Source organism: Hyperolius riggenbachi, chromosome 4 (genome assembly GCF_040937935.1).
Source record: "Hyperolius riggenbachi isolate aHypRig1 chromosome 4, aHypRig1.pri, whole genome shotgun sequence".
Lineage (NCBI taxonomy): Eukaryota > Metazoa > Chordata > Amphibia > Anura > Hyperoliidae > Hyperolius > Hyperolius riggenbachi.
Genome location: NC_090649.1, coordinates 169,364,836 through 169,379,717, shown reverse-complemented (window position 1 = coordinate 169,379,717; position 14,882 = coordinate 169,364,836). Strand labels below are relative to the sequence as shown.

General features: G+C 42.4%; 1 protein-coding gene across 1 annotated transcript in view; it reads left to right on the top strand.

Moving 5' to 3' along the window:
* Positions 1-1,985: 1,985 nt before the first annotated feature.
* SI (sucrase-isomaltase) overlaps positions 1,986-14,882 on the top strand; it is a 328,081-nt gene continuing 315,184 nt past the window's right edge. Inside the window, exon 1 of the mRNA XM_068280942.1 lies at positions 1,986-2,005. The gene's annotated coding sequence lies outside the window, so the exon portion shown is untranslated. The remainder of the gene's footprint in view (positions 2,006-14,882) is intronic.

Below are 14,882 nucleotides of genomic sequence, written 5' to 3'. Positions count from 1 at the left end.
GCAATTTTTAATAAAAAATAAACAAAAAAATTAATAAAAAAATACTAATGGCAGCAGCAATCAAAGCCCACCAACAGAAAGCTCTGTTGGTGGGCAGAAAAAGGGGGGGGATCCATTTCTGTACCAAGTTGTATGGCTATGCAGCAAGCTGTTAAAGCTGCAGAGCACTGAATTGTAAAAAAAATAGTATGATCACTAGAGGAAAGTAAGCCTGTGGTCCTTAAGTGGTTAACCATTTCTGCCGCCTGGACATGATTGTCACATCCAGGCGGCTGCTGTAGCACTGCTGCATGCCTCTGCGCACTCCTGCGTGCGATTGCGAGCATGCGCGCACGTGTTGTTCCCCGTTAGACCGGAGATCATTGAATGGGACCATAGTTCCCATTCATTGATCTAAGTCCCTGCTAGAAAGACCAACGGTTTTTAATCAGAAGCCGCCGTCTTTCTGACAAAAAAAGTTTCCCGTCTTCCATATGCTTCCTGGAAGCGAGCACTTCGCTTCCAGGGCTAAAAAAAAAAAATCACTTTGGCCATCTAGTGGCCAAATAGTAAAACTACATCTACATACATTTTTTTTTTTATAAAATAAACCCACATTATTACATTTAAAATTAACTGTTTACCTTGCACACCAAAAATTGCCCAAATAAAATTTTTAATGAAAAAAAAAGTTCAATTAAAAAAAAAAATATATATAAATAGTTACCTAAGGGTCTGAACCTTTTTAATATGTATGTGAAGAGGGTATATTATGATTTTTTTTTTATTATAAGCTTGTAAATAGTGATGGACGCAAAACTGAAAAAATGCACCTTTATTTCCAAATAAAATATTGGCGCCATACATTGTGATAGGGACATAATTTAAATGGTGTAATAACCGGGACAAATGGGCAAATAAAATGCATAGGATTTAATTATGGTAGCATGTATTATTTTAAGGCTATAATGGCCAAAAACTGAGAAATAATGAATGTTTTTCCATTTTGTTCTTAATATTCCTGTGAAAATGCATTTAGAAAAAAAAAAAATTCTTAGCAAAATGTACCACCCAAAGAAAGCCTAATTGGTGGTGGAAAAAAATCAATTCATTGTGATAATTAGTGATAAGGCGAATTAATGAGAGGTGAAAATTGCTCTGATGCATAAGGTGAAAAATACCCGCGGGCTGAAATGGTAAAAGGAAACATCTGCAAAGTATTATAAAATTGAATTTACTTACCTGGGGCTTCCCTTACCTGGGGACACCAGGAGACCGGCTCAGAGTGGAGCTACAGCAAGGGACATATAGGCTTCCAGGGGCTGGAGGAAGCCCAAGGTAAGTAAATCTGATTTTTTTCCTTTCAACAAATGCCCCTAAATACCTGACTGTTCTTTCTGCTGCCTAATATGTCCCGCTCCTTGTCAAGTGTTGCTGCATTGAAATGTCAGTACTATTAACTTCATCTGTCAGAGATTTTAATGTCATGGTTAATAGGTGTAAGATAAGCATAGTTTTAGAAATCTTTTGTGTGATAACTTCCTAATAGAAAAAAGAATGTAAAAGCGCAATAATTCGACATGTTCCACTTCCCACTCTGTGACACCTCAAAGTGATATTTCAAACAGCTGATGTTATTTATGAAGCTCACCTACTGTAAGCTCATGTGACTATCTCATTAAAAGTTCCCACTGTTTTTATTATGACTTGCGAAGAAGCTAGCAGTATGTAAATTCCTTCCTCATTACTTTATTTCATATCTGGATTAAGTAACTTTCAGGCTGTTTACTCTTTACAATATTTGTTAAAAGGAATGATTATTAACTAGGTAAAATGATCTATGGTAACCGCTTTCCATGTTAATTATTTTTCAACACTCAATTTACAGATATATTATCACTAGCTGATTGCCTAGCAGGTTCAAAGTAGGAATGGCCTCAGGAGTATAAATCTGTAATCCCTCAACGTCTAAAGTCTTCTTCTTTTCGTTGGGCTTAGCAGGAAGGAGAAGAGCAAAAAGTCCAAGGTATGCACACTATTTACTATGTCTTTATGTCAAAATGCATTTTAAGTGACTAGCTATATCGTGTTAGAAGTAGAAAAAAAAAGAAAAGCAGAGAAGATGACCTATTGATATTCTCTATTATCAATTTTAACAATTTGCTTGTCGGTATTTTTTCCCCTAAAATAACTGATTTTTTTTTTTTATTTAAGAGTTTTTGAACTAACATGTAAAGGTAATAATGATTGTCATTTGTTGAGAACTAAAATATAGCAGTTCATAATGGAGACATTAGACCCTCATTCAATTTACTTTTCTCTCCTAAGTGTTCTTCTAGGAAATATTTTTGCACTTTATCAATAACATGTCTTTTAAGCCACCAGCTTTCACCTGCTTCTTGAAAAATGATCTCCTAGGATCAGCCAAAATTAGCCATATTCTAACCTTAGGACTTATGTTGTCATTAGCATTTAAAGTAATCCAGAGCTGTAGCTAAAAGAAGATTTGATACTCACCCGTGGCTTCCTCCTGCTGCATAAACACGTCTGTGTCCCACGCCCTCCTCGCACCATCTGTGGTTCAGCCGCGATTAGTCCCGGTAACTTGCTCAGTCAGGAGGTCCGCACATGCGCAGATGACCCAGACTGAATGCGACTGATCAAGTTACTGGTGCTGATCATGGCTGAACGGAAGACCACAGGAGGATGGCGTGGGACACAGAAGTGCTTATGCAGCAGGAGGAAGCCGCGGGTGAGTATCAAATCTTCTTTTAGCCACAGCTCTGGTACACTTTAACTTGATATGATGCCCAGATGGTATTTGCACAGTGTGAAATAAATAAACCTAGACACACAGTATTTTAAATCTAAGACCTGGTTTTCATTGCCACCTAGATGACAATATTCTTCCGAGCATGTTCACTCGCACATCTAAACTGTATATATATACTACTTATTTGTACAGTTTCACAGTTTTTTAAGTTTATTCATAAATTTTATTAATTCAACAACTTTGTGTTCTAGTCTTTTATTTATATGCAGTTGTCTACCAAGCTTTTATTCTGGCATATTTTAATGAGTTATGACTTAAGAATTGGAGGCCTACAATTCTTGAAAAGCTAGGTCTATCTTTTAACAGTGCGCATGCACCTGCCGCACACGCGTAGGCGTCCCCGCAGCACATGTGCACACGCACCTGCCGCACACGCGCGCGCACCCGTCCGCCCACGCACATGCCGGCCTGGGTCACTGGCCCGTCCTATCTCAACGGCTGTCTGGGTCCGTGCTGTGCACATGCGCAGTAGCAAAAAGCATGGACCCAGCTACACAGAGACAGGCACACGCAGGGACACAGGGGTTTTATTATAGAGGATATATATATATAAATATATATATATATATATATATATATATATATATAAATAATTCCATCTTTGTTAAATGTTGAAGAGGATATGGTCACACTCTTTCGTCTTTATTGATTCTATTTATGTACTGTCCTAACATCCAGAGCAATAGCAGGTGTGTGGGGATGACTGTAGGTTTGGCAGGACAGCTTGGGGTTTGCTTCTTGTTTACTGTCTGAATGGAGATATGTGAGGTAGGTTCGTTGTTGGTGTTATAGTAGTACACACAGTACTCCTGCTGATTGTCAGGAGATACATTTTTTTGAAGTATGCTAAATATATGTTAAAAATGTCATATGCAACACACGCAGTGTTGCCAACCGTCCGTGAAAGTACGGGCAGTCCGTACTACAGAGAGGGAATTTCCCCTGTCCGTAGTTGTCCGTACTTTGAAATAGGCGTCCGTCTAAAAGTATTGAGCTGGGATCTGGTGTGCGCATGTGCACACTGCAGCTTCAGGGCAGGCAGAAATCTGGGCAGCTCTGTAAGAAGCCAGAGGCTTGTTTTCCTTCTTCCCTCCCGCCCTCCAATCGGAAGTGCTCTTTCTCCTGCTTCTGCCTCTCTCCAGCCAATGAGAGAGAGCCAGACAGAGAAGCAGTTAGGAGAGCGCATCCCCCTCAACTCCCGTCCAGGAAGAATGTACACAGAAAGAGTACGGAGGAGTGAGATGTTATCAGCCTGCAGCCTCATTCAGATTTCCTGCTGCTGCTGCTGCTTCATATCTCCTCTCAGGGAAGATCTAATTCAGGGCTGCTCTGTACTCTGGCTGCAGGATAAAGTTCATCTACAGTGAGTGAAGCTCTCCCCAGCCCCCACCATGAGAAGTGTATGAACTCATTTATTTCCATCTCTATCTCCCTCAATGTGTGGCTGTTAATTTCCCTGTATATTTCCCTACTTAGATAGCCTGTATCACTGGGTGTGCTTTTTTTCTCTTATTTCTCTCTTGTGTCTTCTCCATGTGTTTCTATCTCCCCATCTTCCCATTCAGTGACACTGCCTCTCATGGGGCTGTCTCTTCCTATCTAGAATGCTGCCAGAAATTGAACATCCTCACCATCATGTAGTTGTCTCTCCCTCTCTATGTTACTTGCCCCTGTTGCTGGCTACCTCTCCCTGTGTCACATTCAGCAGCCCTGTGCCCCTCCTACATGAGTTATGTTTAGATTTGCCCCGCTTGTGTCACATTGAGCACCCCTGTGACTCCCCCCTCCCTCCCCCCCACACACACACACTCACTCTGTGTCACATTCAGCTGTGCCCCCTGCCCTTGTGTCACTCTAGCACCCCTGTGCCCCCTCTCTAGTCCAATATTTGCTGATATTTCCCACCTAACCGTTACCTATCCCTATTCTGATACTAACCCCTTCTCTACCGATGCCTAACAGTAACCTAAATATTCATATTTTTGTCCTTTGGGACTCACAAATTTGCTTTAATACTTGAAAGCAGGTGTGCTGGACACTGCATGTAGCTTCTGGTGACACTACCCTGGGGCAGCATTATGTGTGGCGGACTTCTGCAGGACAGCATTGTGTGTGGCAGACCTCTGCAGAGCAGCATTGTGTGTGGCGGACCTTTGCAGGGCAGCCTTGTGTGTGGCGGGCCACTGCAGGACAGCATTGTGTGTGGCAGACCTCTGCAGGGCAGCATTGTGTGTGGCGGACCTCTGCAGGGCAGCATTGTGTGTGGCAGACCTCTGCAGGGCAGCATTGTGTGTGGCAGACCTCTGCAGGGCAGTATTGTGTGTGGCGGACCTCTGCAGGGCAGTATTGTGTGTGGCAGACTTCTGCAGGACAGCATTGTGTGTGGCACACCACTGCAGGGCAGCATTGTGTGTGGCACACCACTGCAGGGCAGCATTGTGTGTGGCACACCACTGCAGGGCAGCATTGTGTGTGGCACACCACTGCAGGGCAGCATTGTGTGTGGCAGACCTCTGCAGAGCAGAATTGTGTATGGCGGACCACTGCAGGGCAGCATTGTGTGTGGCGGACCTCTGCAGAGCAGCATTGTGTGTGGCAGACTTCTGCAGGGCAGAATTGTGTGTGGCAGACCTCTGCAGGGCAGTATTGTGTGTGGCAGACTTCTGCAGGGCAGTATTGTGTGTGGCGGACCTCTGCAGGGCAGAATTGTGTGTGGCGGACCTCTGCAGGGCAGTATTGTGTGTGACAGACCTCTGCAGGGCAGAATTGTGTGTGGCAGACTTCTGCAGGGCAGAATTGTGTGTGGAAGACTTCTGCAGGGCAGAATTGTGTGTGGCAGACTTCTGCAGGGCAGAATTGTGTGTGGCAGACTTCTGCAGGGCAGAATTGTGTGTGGCAGACTTCTGCAGGGCAGAATTGTGTGTGGCAGACTTCTGCAGGGCAGAATTGTGTGTGGCAGACTTCTGCAGGGCAGAATTGTGTGTGGCAGACTTCTGCAGGGCAGTATTGTGTGTGGCAGACCTTTGCAGAGCAGAATTGTGTGTGGCGGACCACTGCAGGGAAGAATTGTGTGTGGCACACCACTGCAGGGCAGCATTGTGTGTGGCGGACTTCTGCAGGGCAGCATTTTGTGTCAGTTCAGTAAGACTGTTTCACATGAGCTTTATGCAGAAATCACCTGCTTCGGCTATGTTTCTCTCCTCCCGAAATGAACAAGAAGTTTCCTAAAAGGCCGCTACTGACTCCGCCCCCTGACTCCACCCCCTGTCCGTCCAAACCTTGGGGTGTCCAGATTTTTTGACCATTTTGTCCAGGAAAAATAAGAAATTGGGTTGGCATCCCTGAAGACACGTATTGATCTTCCAGAAGATGGATCTATGATACACTGATGGTTATGTGTACGGTTGCAAGCTTCAGATTTCTTTTACATTTTAGTAATTGCCTGCTTAGATGGGATTGGATGCTGTGGGGAAATGTAGGATAAGACTGAAGGCTAGGTGAATACTTTGTATTGTCTTTCTGTGCCAAATAAATATAGGAGGTATTGTATTTGGTATTTGGAAATTGTACTGTATATACTCGAACAGTAAAAAATTGGTAATTATATTGATATGCTACTATCCTCCACTGTAGCCTAAGTCTCATGCTGACCCTCCCCTATCTATGCCTAACACCAATCTCCCTCCACCTACTCCTAACACTAATCTTACCCCTAATATGCCTGATACTAACTAGTGTTGGGCGAACAGTGTTCGCCACTGTTCGGGTTCTGCAGAACATCACCCTGTTCTGGTGATGTTCGAGTTCGGCCGAACACCTGGTGGTGTTCGGCCAAACTGTTCGCGTTCGCCCGAACGGCTCAATTCCTGGCCGAACCTGGCTGAACAGGGCCCTGTTCGGCCGAATACGGCCTCCCTATGGGGTCGCAGGCATAAGGGGGGAGCATGCCCCGATCGCGGGGGGGGGGGGGTCGGAAATTCCCCCCACCCCCTCCGCTAGTGCTCCCCCCTCTGCCCGCTTCCCCATACAAAAGTTTAAAGAAAGTACCGGTGGTAGTGGATGGCCTGGCAGTGGCACTGTGGAGTGAGGAGGAGGAGTCCGGAGAGTGACGCGTTGAGGGAGGCCGGGCAGCGGTCGTGAGGTCAGAGAAAGGGCGGAAGTACCACAAGGGTACTACCGCTGAACCGCCCGCTGCCCGGCCTCCCTCAACGCGTCACTCTCTGGACTCCTCCTCCTCCTCACTCCACAGTGCCACTGCCAGGCCATCCACTACCACCGGTACTTTCCTTAAACTTTTGTATGGGGAAGCGGGCAGAGGGGGGAGCGCTAGCGGAAGGGGTGGGGGGAATTTCCGACCCCCCCCCCCCCACGATCGGGGCATGCTCCCACCTTATGCCTGCGACCCCATAGGGCCCCCAAAAGCAGGATGTTCGGGGAGTTCGGGGTTCGGCCCGAACATGCCGAACATCGCGGTCATGTTCGGCGAACTTTCCCGAACCCGAACATCCAGGTGTTCGCCCAACACTAATACTAACCTCCCCCACCTACTCCTAACACCAATCTTCTCCCTATATATGCTTATTGTCTAACACTAACCTTTCCCCATCTACTTCTAAAACGACATACAATCCACTAATAACAGCTTCCCTAAAGTGGCAATTTACCTCAGTGGTAAATAATAAGGTTACTAATTACAAACCTAAAGTGGCTATAAAGCAGTAATTCATCCAGAGCCTGTTAGAGCCAATTTTTATGGTGACTGTAAAGCCATTTATTAGAACACTGTAAAGCTGTAATTTAACCAGGCACCCATATTATACAGTTAGTTCTCTTAAAAATGAGATTGGATTTGCCTGCAAACAGGGTGCTTAAATGGATACTTAAGTCAAATAAAAAAAAATAGTTTTACTCACCTGCAACTGTCCGGTGCCCTCGCAGCATCGCTCCGATCCTCCTGTCCCCGCTGGCAGCTCCTTCCGACAGGCTGGGAACGCGAGTGATTCTTCGCGTTCCCAGCCACAATAGCGCCCTCTATGCTGTTATTACAGCCTTCTTTCTGCAATAACAGCATAGAGGGTGCTATTGTGGCTGGGAACGCGAAGAATCACTCGCGTTCCCAGCCTGTCGGCGGCTATCGCCGAAACCGGAAGCAGCCGTCGCCGGGGACAGGAGGATCGGAGCGATGCTGCGAGGGCACCAGACAGCTGCAGGGGGCTGAGGGAAGCCCCAGGTGAGTAAAACTATTTTTTTTATTTGACTTAAAGAGACACTTAAGTCAGAAAAAAAAATGAGTTTTACTCACCTGGGGCTTCTACCAGCCCCCTGCAGCAGTCCTGTGCCCCACGGCCACTCACTAATCCTCTGGTCCCCCGCTGCCAGCTAGTTTTGTTTTTACCGACAGGCCCGTCAGGACTGGCCACGCGTAGCTTTTTCCGCATTCCAGACACACAAAAATACGCGTTGCCACATTACGAACGCATATATATGTGACAACGCGTATTGTTGTACGCGTTGCGGCCCGCAATAGCGCTAATTACAGTTGGGAATGTGGAAAAAGCTACGCGTGGCCAGTCCTGATGGGCCTGTCGGCAAAAACGAAACTAGCTGGCAGCGGGGGACCAGAGGATTAGTAAGTGGCTGCGAGGGCACAGGACTGCTGCAGGGGGCTGGTAGGGCCCTAGTTGAGTAAAACTCATTTTTTTTCTGGCTTAAGGTTCACTTTAAGTATCCCTTTAAATTAACAGGCGCTATTTTTCAGTGTCTCGGCCTGAACTCACCACTTCTAGTTTTATCCCTTTCCTGATGTCTAACCCTAACTTCCTCCCTGGCATTCCCACAGACTTCACATTTAACCCATCATACTTATCACTATAGCCTTTTCACTCATCCATCCAATCCACCTCCACAAAGTACCCCCACCATGCCATTCTACCAATTCCTACTGACTGTCCACAAAGCCTTCAACCAATTTAAATACTGTAATTAATGTCCCTCCAGTCATCTTACCCACCCCCACAGACTACCCCGTCCCATCTATGCCACCTCACAGATGTTATATGACTCCCCTTCACCAGCAGACAACGATTGGCACTTCTGATATGTCTACTTGTTCCCATAGTCCAAAATGTGCATTGTGTAAAGGCCAACAATATTCTGGTAGCAAAATTAATAATAATAAATGTTAAAACGAACAGAACAATATAAACTAATTGTAATAAATCAGTTCAAAGTGCTCATTTTGGATACAGAGGCAGATGTATAAAGATAGGCCATCCCCAGAAAGTGGTGACACAATGGTATGATGATCAACAAGCAGGCACCACAGATCATTAAAAAAGGTAAGCATCAGATGTAGAGGTAATAAGGTTAGCTTTGGGTGTAGGGGTTGGAAGGTTATTGTTAGGTGTAGCGACTGTGAGATTAGTATTAGGTGTAGCAATGGTGAGGTTAGTGTTAGGAGTAGTGGCAGTAATGTTACTTCTGTGTGTAGCAGCAGTGAGGCAATGAGGTGTGTATTAAAAGTATTGACAGCAGTGGCATAACTACAATTCATGGGGCCCCCATCAAAACGTTAATGGGGCCCGCCAATTTTCACAAACATTCCCTTGACTCCCCTTCAAGGTCGTGAGGCCCATCTCACAAGGATCATAAAACAAGTGTGGCCATCATGATCTTCACACCCATAACAAGTGTAGCCACCAGAACACCTGATCTGAAATATAGTCCCCTGTATGGGGAGTCTCCCCCCTCAGCTCTGGGCCCCACTGAACTATTTACACCCCTGAGTGGCAGTGAAGTTAGTGTTAGATGTAGTGGCAGTTAGGCGCAGTAATAGTAGAAGGGTTAGTGTTAGTTGTATCAGGAGTAGGAGGGATAGTGTGAGAGGAGGAATTAAGAGCGTAGATTGATGAAAGCTTTATATTTTAAACTAATAGTATATTATTAGCAATATAAAATTACCGGTATTAATTTTATCGGTTACCGCCAGCGCCATACTCATTATTTATAAAATTGGTATCACTTTAAAAGATAATTCTGTGAAATGTGTGTTAATATATTGAGAAGACTGGTTCAAAATGTTTCCGTGTGCAATCAAATGCAGAATGCTAGACTGTAGCGATGTCTCCAAACTGACATCCGTACAGAAGAAACAACAATTCTTATATCATCGTCTCTTTTCCTATGTGTAATGGTTATGTAGTGCTTCTTGTGATTAAACTGCTAAACTTCAGAGCTGCAACCTATGCGTAATAGCTGTCACAGAATCAAAGGTCACATTCTTGTGAAGATGCTACAAAGAGGGATGAAAAGTGCAGTGCTTGTCAAATAGATGCTAGTCTTTGACCTGGAATGTATTAATATATTAGTGTGTAATGTGTTTAATCACTGTATGTTTTGAAGTGTGTCATACTCATAATGCCCAGAAGCTATATTAATTAAAAATATGTTTTAAATATATTTTTTTGTTTCTTTACTTTACCCACAAACATCATCATGAGCTATCCTCAGTTACAGACTGTGGCTATAAATGCTCTGTTATTGATATAGCTAACCCTTTTTAAAGCCTGCTTAATCATTGCATTAGTGCACCGTGATTATGTTACCATAGGAAACAAACAGTCATATGTATAAGCTAAATCGTTTGTTATAAATTTATTCAGCCACTGTCTGATGATGATGAATGTTTTTAATGGACAGACATGGAGTCAGCATTGCCTTGCTATTACTGAAACAATAGAAAGAGTAACCGTAAAAGTGCTCATATTTTCCACATTAGTACAGATAATGACCTACCAAGACCAGGAGCCATGTAGGGATATTCAGTCACCTTGAAATACTAAAGACAAAATAAATCAGTGACTTATCATATTGTAAACTGTGCAGTTACTAAACCTTAAACTCTGTTGCTTCTATCTTCTAAGTTTAATCTCAACATTGATTTTTTTTATGCAGATATACAATAGGTGTTAGTTGGTGCTGCCTTTCTAGGCAATATTTATGACACTCGAAAGATGAGATGAGAAAGACAAAATATTGGCCAATGATTTACTTACTTATCAGAAAATAGGTGTAATTATTGGTTTCAATTTTTTTTAAAATATAAATAAAGGGCAAAATCCTGATTTATTAGGTATTTTGCACTAGGACTTTATTCACATAGAGAAAGTTATCTGCTCATTTACATTTGGCTGCCAGAGATAAGATTAGAAATGGGGCTTTTGTGTAACGTCAGAGATATTAAAGTGCAGAAAAGAACACAAATAAATTGTGCTGTTACAAAGTGCATAGAAGAAACAGGTCAAATTCCACCTTACTGAAGTCATACCAGTGATAAACACATTTCATTGTGGGTTATGATTAAAAACACGCCGAGTTTAGCGGTTAATAGCAAAGCCCGCTTACATGCTATAAACACCAAATTTGCCAGGTATGTTAAGAAGAACAGTGGGAACAAGAGGAAAAAAGTATACATTTAAATGCGGTAAATGACAGTTAATGTATTTACCGCATTTAAATGTATACTTTTTCTTTTGAAATTTTAAAATTGATTTTCTCAAAAGCTATAAGGTCTTTTTGAAAAAAAAAATGTCCTTGTTGTTGTTCTCACTGTTCTTCTTAAATGATCTGGCAAATTTGGTGTTTCTAGCATGTAAGGGGGCTATGCTATTAACCATTAAAGTCAAATCATGATCATGGCTGTGATCACAGATATCACTTTTAATCACGGTTAAAATCTGAGTCAAATTCGGAATGGGGCATCAAGTCCTGATAACGATCACAGCCTATCCGGATTTCGATACTGCCATGATCGGATTTACTCAAATCCGTGATTGGGGGTATGCGAGCACCACTGATAATAATTATCTGAGCTTGGGCTGATCTGTTAAGTGATGGAAGCCCTTATTCAATTTACTTTTTCTCTGAGGTTTTCTTCTAGGAAATAATTTCTATCTTCTGTTCATCTTTTCTTTCAACTAATATTTTAGCACTTTGCAACTGAGTATCAAAAATGAGGTGAAAAAGTAGTGTCATAATTATTCTAAATATATTCTTGCATGTTGTTGTATTGTATTGACAGGAATTGTATTGATAAGGATGGAAAATATAATTTAAGAGAAAACTCAAATTGAAATGAAATGAAAAAAAAATTGAATTAGGGCCAACATCTCTTGTATTATGGACCAATGCACCACACTAAAACCTCTGTTCACACACTGGTTTAGGTGACAATGGTGGCACCCTCAATATACACCACACCCACACTTCCCCCCCTTCCTGCCTACACTACCCCTGCCTACACTACCCACCACAGTACTGCCAATTGCCCCACTGCTCACCACTGCAGACCTGCTCACTGACACAATGCTTTAAAAAAGATCTGTGTCAATTTAATTTTTAAATTTGTCTCTGGGTTTCCTATTGGTCACTACACTGACCAATAGGAGCCCTCCATTGTCTATACCAGCCTGCATGGTTTACAAGGGGTTAAAGATGCTTGGGAGGGGCTATGTCATAAAAAAAATACAGTAAATAATAGGTATATTTGCCCTATTATTTGCCCTGGTGGATATATGAACAGCTGCAATAACGATGACTGAGGACACATTATCTGCCATAATTTAATCACACTTTTATAAAAAAAAATCCTGTCATCATTTTAAAATTAATTTCTGCTGTAATCTAATGAAGTTGGAATGGATAACGTAATAGTATTGATTTCTACTCCCCGATCAGTTTTTGATGAGTTTTGTGAACTCATTTGATTGCTAAACAGATCAGGAAGTTATTGGCCTCATATATCAAAACTTGACCAGCGCTGCATATACAGATACGTGTCACTCCCACCGCCAGCACCTGATGGAGAGCGACTCACCACCTTTGTTGGACCACTATTCACAATGGTCAGATGCGCATGTGGGGTATTCAGAGGCTCCCCTCGCCTGTGCGAACTATTCCACTTTTGCTGCAGTCACCATTGAAAAATGCAGATCCACGTACTTCCACTTAAAAATGTCCTCATAGAAAAAGCATAGTGCTCATAGTGCAACACTGTTTGCAGTGTTTAAATAGTTTGCACAGGTGAGGGGAGCCTCTGAATACCCCACATGCGCATCTGACCATTGTAAATAGTGGTCCAACAAAGGTGGTGAGTCGCTCTCCATTAGGTGTTGGTGGTGGGAGTGACACGCATCTGTATATGCAGCGCTGGTCAAGTTTTGATGTATGAACTTATAGAAAGGTTTTACTCGCCTATGTTTTGACCTCAGTGAAGCAAAAAGTCACATTGATTGGGACTATGTGTTGTTACCTATTTATGTGAATTATAATTAATGAATTGGGAAGGTGGCTGGAGCACTGAACTGGACTAATTTGTGTACTTGCGTCTGGCAGTTTGGTGTAGCTGCTAGATTGCAGAATATTAAGTGGTTTATGCAAACCGAGTAGCGGTAATTCTTTTAGTATTGTGTGATTTTATTATAAGTAGATCAAGCGCAGACCTAAAACAGTACCTTAGGGACTGTATATGCGATTTTGTAAAGATATTGGCCTCAATTCACTAAGCTTATCTCACGTCTTTAATAACGTTTCTGAGCTGTTTCTAGTGTTATCACCATGGTGGTAAGACATGTAGTAAACTTAACTCTTATGTCTTTATCCTCTGTCTTGATCTCTAAAGTTAACATTTTAATCCTTAAATAACTACAGAAGTCTAAAGTTAAAGACAGATTTTTGTCCTTAACCATTTAACGGCAATGCATCGTATTAAAACGTCATGCTTTTGCCTGTTAATGGCAACATGACGTTTTAATACGTCGCGTGTTCCCGCCACCACTCCGCATGTGTGCGCGCCGCTACCGCCGCCATTACCATCGGGATCCCGTGCTGAGTGATTGGGGAAGAGGACCGGATGGTCCTCTACCCAATCGCACTGCCTGGAGTGAAACAAACAGCGGCTACGTCCATTCACATAAACAGGAAACTGTTACAGTTGAATAAAGTGTAAAAAAAAAAAAGTGATCACTTCCTATATGGGAGAGTGTTCACTAGCGCCATCTTGTGGCCAAAAAGTATATTACGCATACATACACCAGTACATACACACTATTAATAAAATTACACTTTCACCCCCCCCCCCCCAAAAAAAAACACTTGAAAATAAAAATCAGCTTAAAATAAATAAATAAATAGTTGCCTTAGGGACTCAGCTTTTTTTAATCTATATTTTATGGGGGGAAATTAATTTTAATTTATTATATAGGGGCTTGTAATTATGGCCAGAACAAAAAAAAACAGAAAAATAACACCTATATTTCAAAATAATATATTGTCGCCATACATTGTGATAGGGACATAATTTAAACCGTTTAATAATTGGGACAAATGGGCTAATAAAATGTGTTTGTTTTAACCACACGAGAATGTTTACTTTTAAAACTATAATGGCTGAAAACTGAGAAATTATTATTTTTTTCATTTTTATTGTTTTTTTCCCATTAAAATGCATTTAGAATAAAAAAATTCTTAGCAAAATGTACTACCCACAGAAAGCCTAATTGGTGGCGAAAAAAACGAGGTATAGATAATTTTCTTGTGGTAAGTAGTAATAAAGTTATTATAGAATAAACGGGAGGAGCACTGACAAGTGAAAATTGCTCTGGTCCGTTAGAGTAAAAACCCTTGGGGGTGAACTGGTTAAAGAGACTCTGTAACAAAATGTTGAGCCTTATTTCTTCTATCCTATAAGTTCCTATACCTGTTCTAATGTGGTCTGTCTTACTGCAACCTTTTCTAGTTGCACTGTCTCTGTAATAAATCTTATCTTCTTTCCTCTGTCGGCTCTGTCGGCTGAGGCTGGAATGTGTGGAATGTGCAGCACTGCTTGTCATTGGCAGAAGCTTTACACACCCTCTCCAAGCTCTGCATGAGTCACAGAGTAAGCTAGTTCTCAGTCTATGATACTATGGTTAGAAGCCAAGTGTTTTGTTTGTAAACACTGCCTAAAACTGTTAATTACAAGCCAGGATTGCAGCAGGGCGTGGCAGAAACAGCACAGAGGGGCACAGGAGAA